Source organism: Diceros bicornis, chromosome 13 (genome assembly GCF_020826845.1).
Source record: "Diceros bicornis minor isolate mBicDic1 chromosome 13, mDicBic1.mat.cur, whole genome shotgun sequence".
Classification (NCBI taxonomy): domain Eukaryota; kingdom Metazoa; phylum Chordata; class Mammalia; order Perissodactyla; family Rhinocerotidae; genus Diceros; species Diceros bicornis.
Window position 1 is genome coordinate 4,144,566 of NC_080752.1, and position 8,591 is coordinate 4,153,156.

Here is an 8,591-nt window from a genome sequence, read left to right on the forward strand (position 1 = left end):
TTGAATATTCTTTTCCATTTGTTCTCTATAAGGTATCTGTGATAGTGCTTTTTATACAATGACCACTTGGTACAATTTATTATTAGTTTCAGAAATACCTTTGGCCGGCCTTGTGGCTTAGCGGTTAAGTGTGCACGTTGCACTACTGGCAGCCTGAGTTCTGATCTCGGGCGCGCACTGACGTACCGCTTCTCTGGCCATGCTGAGGCTGCATCCCACATACAGCACCTAGAAGGACGTGCAACTATGACATACAACTATCTAGTGGGGCTTTGGGGGAAAAAAAAGGAGGAGGATTGGCAATAGATGTTAGCTCAGATCTGGTCTTCCTCAGCAAAAAAAAAGAGGAGGATTAGCATGGATGTTAGCTCAGGGCTGATCTTCCTCACAAAAAAAGAGAAACATCTTTATTTAAGAACAAATCAAGGAAACAAATGTGAGGAATGTGGGGTAGCCTAGTTGATGGTGCTTGAGGGATTCTTCACGTGTCTCAGCATAGAATAATTTAAAGAGTAAAGCAACATTGGTCAGATCAAAAGTGTGGGGTGAACATAATTCTGAAGGGATAATTATGGAGACGTAAAAACAAGAAGCCACTTGAATTGCATTGGAAGGTATTAGACACATCAAAGGGCTGGGAGAAAACCTTGTTTAATGTAAGTTCTTTCTAAACTCTAAGGCAAAAAGTAATATGAATTTACATGGTAATTATAAACCACAAAACAACAATTCACAAGACAAGTAAACAACTAAAGTAGAAACCAAAATAAGAAAAATAGAGGTTAAAGAAGAGATGGAGAGAGATGGTTGGGGTCAGAAAACATGGCTGAGTCATCCTTGAAGTCTCCCTCAGACTCTGACAATTCTTAGTGCTCAGTAAACACTTTGAGCCCATGAGCCTGGGGAGGGGCACAGTGAGAGGTGGTTGGGAGGGGAGACAATGCAAGTATACCCTTGTGGAGGCACTGACATTGAAAATCAGTGACATTTTGCCAAGGTGTTTACCATAATATATTATGGATTATTCTGGAAAGTTAAGCATTTTTCTGGAATGTACATTTTCATTTTATGGAAACTCCAACTAGCCCAGAGAACGATTGAGACATTTCAGCTTTAGAAATAAAGAGAGGGGCCAGCCCTGTGGCACAGCGGTTAAGTGCCCGTGCTCCACTGTGACAGCCCCGGTTCACAGGTTCGGATCCTGGTGCGCATCGACATACCGCTTGTCAAACCATGCTGTGGTAACATCCCATATAAGTTAGAGGGAGATGGGCACAGATGTTAATCCAGGGCCATTCTCCCTCAGCAAAAAGAGGAATGTTGGCATCAGAAGTTAGCTCAGGGCTGATCTTCCTCACAAAAAAAGAAAGAAAAGGAAATAATGAGAAAATTTTCTGTCAGTTTTAAGAATGAAAACCAGTTAGCATCTGGAAAACAGTTGCAATTTGAGATCAGAATGTGGAGAAAGAATTAGATGTCACAAGTTGTTTTTGCTTTTCTCTAGGGCAGTAAGGCTTGCGGGGGGAATGAAGTTCCATCTTGGCTCTATTGAGTTTGAGAAGGTGTAAAATTCATTTGTTCTGGTCAACACTGTTGACCTGCGGAGAAAGACAAATGGTTCAAGCAGCTAATCTAAAGGCATGACCTATATGTGCAAGGTATTTGTGGTAGGTATTGAAGGAAATACAAAGAATTATAAGGTTCCAAGCTCCTCCACATACATGACATGGCTTGCAAGATGTCACTTGATTCTGCCAAGGTATTTAGTGTATGTTGTATTAGAGAACTTAAAAAAAATGGGAATGTTATCGAGAAATTGTAATTAAGGACAGCTTCTTAGGAGAGGTGGACTACATCAAGTCCTCAAAGGGACCACTTTTGGGCAGGTGGAGGGAAGAAAGTGTGAGGATATCAGATGGGGGAAGAGGGGAAAGGTACAGACGTAGAAAGGAACATGGCATTTGGGCATGGGGGTGGGGAGGCCATGACAGGCACAGTCTTCCCGTGACTGAGAGGGAGCTCAGTTTCCTCCTTCAGGAGCCCAGCACTGCTTCCCACCTCCTGGCCTCCTCCACCTGCAGACCCCACGCCTAAGCCAAGGCCTATCTTATCTGGATCACTGCCTAATCTCCCAACAGGACCCTTTACTTCTAGTCTTAATTTCTGCTAATCTTTCCTCCACAATGCCTCCAGAGTTACCTTCTAGAATCTAAATTTGTTTAAATGTGACATCTGCTTATACTATTTCAATGACTGCTCAGAGCATTGGAGAGAACATTCAGACTCCTGAGCTGGACACACAGGCTTTCCCTTGCTGTCCTCATCTTTAGCCTCATCACCCACTGTTTCCTACATGTTCGCTTTGTTCCAGCCTTAAAAATATCCCCATATTCTGAAAGCTTTAGCATCCTTTATATCTGCCTTTTTTATGTGTGTCTACTGCACTCCTACCCCTTGTTTAATCAACTTAATTCCTATTTCTTAATCTAAACTCATATCAAATGTTCCTTCCTCTTGGACACTTTTCCTGAGAGGTCTCCATCTAGAGACTCCTTTTGATGTCCCCACTCTGGGACCCTGTACTTATCTGCTTTTCCATAACTGTTGTTTTATTCATGTCTCATAGACAGTGAGCTCCTTCAAGCTGAGACTATCCTTCTTCTTGATAAATAAATGGCATACAGTGGGATACATTGGAGCATATGAGGAAGCCATTTGGTGTAAACCTAATTTGGCCTGACCTATTTTTTTATAACTTTTTTCCAAAAGGGGCCTGTAGCCTCTGTTCATCCATTGTACATCCACTTTAAGCAATTAACATGTCCCAAAGACAAGAACAATGCCCTTAAGATGTAAATGCAACTTCCCCCACATTGGCATTTCCTTAAGGATAAGCATTTCTCCCTAGGTTAGGATTTGATTGCTGTGTTCATCCTGTGACCACCCAACTTGAGACAACAGCCACGGCCATGGAGACAGCAGACCTGATACCCACTGTGTCCATCAATTGAGGTGCTGACAGGTCAATGTCGCGGCTATTGTAAAAGGGACATTGCAATCACATGTGATACATGCTCTTTGATAGTATATAACCACTGTGTACACCTCACTTCTTCAGAGTGCTCCATTTCTTCATGAAAGGACTCTCCCGGGCTATATGGTCTTCAAAGGTTGGCTCGTAAGAAACTCATCCCGATTTTGATTTATAGATTGGTTATGGGTTATTTGCATCGACATTTCTTGGTGTAATTGCGGCAGGATCTCAGAGAAACCCACCGGATACCACCTGGAATCTACACTGAACCGACAGTTGGTACCGCAGGGGCACTTTGAGCCCCACCCAGATCACTGCATTCTTCAGGTGACCCTGGTGAGTTCTCCTGAATCCTGGACCTCTTTATTTTAAGTTGATAGTCCAAGAGTTTATTTGAGCTGTTTTAAGATATTAAGACTAGAGGCTTTGAAGGGTACCAGTACATTTCCTAGGTGGAGAAAAACCTAGGGGGAATTTCCCAGGCCAAGGAACTTTAGGGGAAGCTTGGAGTAAACTGGGTTGGTTGTCCTTTTAATTTGGCTTTAAAATTGGAAAGAATTATGTTTATAAGGTCTGAACAAAACTGCTTGATAGAGAAATGAGAGTCTGATCTTGTTCAGCTATGAAGAAAAGAGACATGGCTCCTCCCGGCTGAAAAGGCGTTTTACAGGTGACTGAAAAACCTCAGTAGGCGTGTCAGAGGTGAACCTCACGATGTGTAGCCGTCCTATAAGGCATTCCGTTATCATTCACGTTAATTAATTATAGCTTCGTCCGGGGATGCGCACATGAGTGTTGGTCACCCAAGCTCCGAACCGCCACAGTGGTCCTAGACTGCCAGCGGGAGAAACCTAGACAAATAAGACAGAGATTACGACATTCCTTTAGGGAATAACACTCAAAGCAGCACACTTGTGACCCACTACACAGTTCAAGAAGTTGTTCAGACTTTAGAAAAAACAAACGAACAAACAGAACTAAAAATGGGAAACCGTGCTTCAAAAGCCTACCGGCTTCCAGATGGACAACCCCCGACGGGGACTCCCGCTGGTTTCACGTATACTGCAGACGGAAACAATGCTTGCAAGTATTTAACTAAATGGGAAAGGTTAACTAAGGATGACTTAGGTCGTAAATGGCCAAAATGGGGAACGTTTGACCTCTGAAAACTACTGTATTTGCACGCCCATGTTGAAAAAGCCGGCGATAAAACCAAAACAAAAGAAGAGGAAGATTATTATGATTGGCATTTAGAGGCTTCAAAGTGTAATAATGATAAAATGACCTCTTTACAGGAGACTAACCATAAACTGACTGAGAATATTTCTGAATTAAAGAGAGATAAGAAGTCAGAAGCTGTCCACCCCCTTCACCTCCTCTACCTCCTCCACCACCGCTGCTTTCAGCACCTCAGAGCTCATCTCCTTCTCCCTCAGCACCCGTGTATCCTTTCCTTTCTGAGCTTCCGTACCCTGACCTATCCACTTCACCTCCTCCTCCCTCTCCTCCTCCTCCTCCCTCACCTCCTCCTCCTCCCTCACCTCCTCCTCCCTCACCTCCTCCTCCTCTCTCTCCTCCCACACCTCCTCCTCCTTCCTCTCCTCCTCCTCCCTCACCTACTCCTCCTCCGTCACCTTCTCCTCCTCCTTCACCTCCTCCTCCTCCTTCACCTTCCCCTCCTCCTCCACCCCTAGAGAAAACAAGAAGTAACTCTCAGGGAGCAGATACTGAAAGTCCTAAAGTTATAGTGGCTGTCTTTAAGGAGAAAACTGTTACTGGGTGAGGTGAGCCTGCTCTTGTGTATACTCCTTGGACTAGAACTGAATTTAAGAATTTGACGAAGGACTTCCCAGGCCCTTTGCAAGATCCTTTAGAGTTTGCTCAAGAATTTGATTTTATTGTTAGAACATATGCACAGGATATTCAGATTTATATCAGCTTGTGCATTTGCTGGTGTCTGAGAACAAAGCAAATGAATGGATAAAAGAGGCAGATTGGAGAGACCCCCTGGAGGATTTCCATAAGCATGGGCCTCACCGCCTTAAGGAGTGTAGGGATATTGCTCGAAACTTACACAAAGCCAGTCCAGTAGTTTTTCCCAGGAGGATAGAGTGGGCTAAAGTCCATCAATGTAAGCAGAGACCCGAGGACTCTATCTTTGATTATTTCGAAAGGCTTGAGAGAGCCTTCAAACAGCACTCTGGGCGGCTCCTCAATGTTTTGAGGATCATTAAAATGATTCAATTTTCAATTCAATTTCCTTGGAAGGATTAGATGAGGAATTAGCAAAATTAGTTAAGAGACATGAACTGGATTGGACTTTAATGCACACTAGTGCTCTTGTCACTATGACAGATAAACTATCTAAAACCCTCCAGAGGGCCGGCCCCGTGGCTTAGCGGTTAAGGGCACGCGCTCCGCTGCTGGCAGCCCGGGTTCGGATCCCGGGCACACACCGCTTCTCCGGAACATGCTGGGGCCGCATCCCACATACAGCAACTGGAAGGATGTGCAGCTATGGCATAAACTATCTACTGGGGCTTTGGAGGGAAAAAATAAATAAATAAAATCTTTAAAACCCTCCAGCAAAAAAAAAAGGCCACTGAGGTTATGAGTATACAGCTACAACAGCTTAGTGGCCCAACAAACGCCATCCTTTTAAAATCTGACCAGAAACGAAATCACCGTGCCTGTTACTATTGCAAAAATCCCGGTCATTTCAAACGAGACTGCCATAAACTCAAATGGGATTTAGGGGGTGACAACAATAAAAAGGAATAGGGCTGCTCCGAGGATTACGAGAGGGCATTTCCCCTCCTCCTCACAAATGCCGTAGGGGAACTTGAGATAACTATTGGAGGAGAAACTTTAAAGGTCCTTGTAGATACCGGGGCTACCTTATCTGTCCTCAACCCTACCCTTATTCATTGCCCTTTCCCTCGGAGTAAATGGACAGTTCAAACGGTAGGGGTTTCGAATATTCCAATGCAGGTTTTTAAATCAGAACCAATAATTTTTCAATTAAGAACCATCACAGGAAAAAAATGTGTTTCTCCTGGTTAAATGTGCTCCAATTCATTTGATTGGACGAGATCTTCTAGAAGCATACAACGTCCATATTGCCTTTTCACAAAAGGGCGAAATGCTTCTAGATTCAGAAAATCGGGATGCTGACCAGACTGTAATTGCTGAAAGGTTGATGATTGTGAAATCAATGACTCAAATAGAAGAGAAAACTGATGACCTGTTATTACAAGTGCCTAGAGAATTATGGCCATCATCCTCTTCAGATATTGGGAAAATTAAATCAGCCACTCCTATTAAGGTGACTGTTGACAACTCTAAGCCTCTATCTAATATTCGGCAATATCCACTTAGACCAGAGGCATTAAATGGGATAAGCCCTATCATTCAGGAGTTTCTTGAAAAGAGACTTATAATTCCTTGTACTAGTCCCTGTAATACACCTACCTTGCCTGTAAAAAAAGCTGAATGGGAAAGGCTGGAGATTTGTTCAAGATCCGAGAGCTATAAATAACATCGTGATTCCCCGACATCCTGTGGTTCCTAACCCACACACTTTGTTCTCAGCCATTCCAACTAACAGCCGTTATTTCTTAGTCACTGATTTATGCAGTGCTTTCTTCAGCATTCCCGTGGAAAAGAATAGTCAATATCTTTTTGCCTTCACGTGGGAAGATCGCCAGTATACCTGGACAGTGATGCCACAGGGCTATACTGAGATGTCCACTTATTTTTCCCAGATAATCAAGGCTGACTTAGTGAATATAGAATTCCCTAATGACTCCACTTTAATTCAATATGTGGATGATTTCTCTTGTGTTCAAACACTAAGTTGGATTCTCAGAAGGACACAATTTGTCTGTTGCAACAGCTAGCATCTATGGGGCATAAAGTGTCCAAGGACAAATTACATTTTTGCCTGCCTGTTGTAAAATTATCTAGGACACTTGATATCTAAGGATGGACTGTTGATTGATTCTGAAAGGATTAAAGGAATCCTGGCTTTTTCTCTCCCTAAGACAAAGAAACAGTTAAGAAGACTCCTAGGACTAACTGGATATTGCAGGAACTGGGTACCTAACTTTTCACTTATTGCCCAGCCCTTATATACATTACTAAAGTCTGACCAGCCTGATGTAATTGAATGGACACCAGAAGGAGAGAAGGCAGTAACTACCTTTAAGTCTGTTTTGGCCCAAGCACCAGCCTTAGGACATCCTAATTACAGCTTGCCATTTTTCCTCTTCATACATGAAGATAAAGGAAATGTCTTAGGTATCTTAACTCAAAAACACGGAGGTCGACATTGACCTATAGGGTATTATAGTCAGCAGTTAGACTCAGCGGCAAAAGGGCTTCCGCCTTGTATGAGAGCCATTTCAGCAGCAGCGCTCTTATGCAAGACCACTGAAGAAATAGTGATGGGGTCTCCTTTGACTATCTATGTTCCTCACTCAGTCTAATCTCTCCTAAAATCTCATCACACAGCATTACTCTGTCAGCCGACTAGCCTCCTATGAAGTTCTGTTGCTCTCTGCTCCTAATATTACCTTAGCCCGGTGTAATAATCTTAACCCTGCAACTTTACTTCCAGCATCACAAGAAGAAGATGCCCACGACTACATTTATTAACTAATTACCTACTTACTCCTAGGAAGTAGGTAATTAGTTAATAAATGGATTTGCAAGAAACTCCCATTGACAATGCTGATCTAATTTGGTTTACAGATGGATCTTACTCAAAGGATGAACAAGGATGTTATCGGGCTGGACATGCAGTAACGTCCTCAGTAGACGTAATCGAGAGTTCTTATTTACCAGAGATAAAGTCAGCACAGCAAGCCGAGTTCATTGCTTTAACTCGAGCTTGTCAGTTGGCCAGAGACCAGGTAGCAAATATCGACACTGACAGCCGTTATGCTTTCGGAGTAGCACATGACTTTGGAATGCTGTGGAAACAACGAGGGTTTTTAACCTCTTCAGATCAGCCTATAAAGAAGGAGAAACAGGTTGCAGAATTATTACATTCTATACAGCTGCCGAGACAACTAGTGATTATTAAAATACTAGGGCATTCCAAATCTGATACTTTGGAAGCTAAAGGAAACCGGCTTGCTGATGCAGCTGCTACACAAGCAGCCTTGAAGGCTTGCCCTACCCAGCCTCGAGAATGCCTGCTGCTTCCTAGTAACTCTGCTAACCCAGGAAAAGACTTCCTTCTACAGGCCCAAGAAGTGGCCACGGAAGAAGAAAAACAGATATGGCAGTCAAAAGGGGGAATTTTTGACACCCCCTCACAGATGTGGTTTGGGCCCAATAGGAAACCCATAGTACCTGTTGGAGCACAATTGCCCCTGCTCCAGCATATACACCAACTAACCCACTGGGCACCTGAAAAGATGATTTTATGGGGAAAACAGTACTTTGGGAAACTTTCTCCCACAGTGGCCCATAAAACTTATACTCGTTGTGTTATATGCCCAAAGTAGAATCCAGGGAAACCACTTCATGGGTCACAAGGCCACTTTTCCCT

The 8,591-nt window shown here is 43.3% G+C and overlaps 1 long non-coding RNA gene across 1 annotated transcript; it reads left to right on the forward strand.

Annotated features, from left to right (window-relative positions):
• Positions 1-3,117: 3,117 nt before the first annotated feature.
• Positions 3,118-7,830, forward strand: LOC131412498 (uncharacterized). The gene is made up of 3 exons (XR_009221796.1): positions 3,118-3,170; positions 3,259-3,370; positions 7,787-7,830. It is a non-coding gene; the product is annotated as an uncharacterized LOC131412498 (long non-coding RNA).
• The last annotated feature ends 761 nt before the right edge of the window (positions 7,831-8,591 follow it).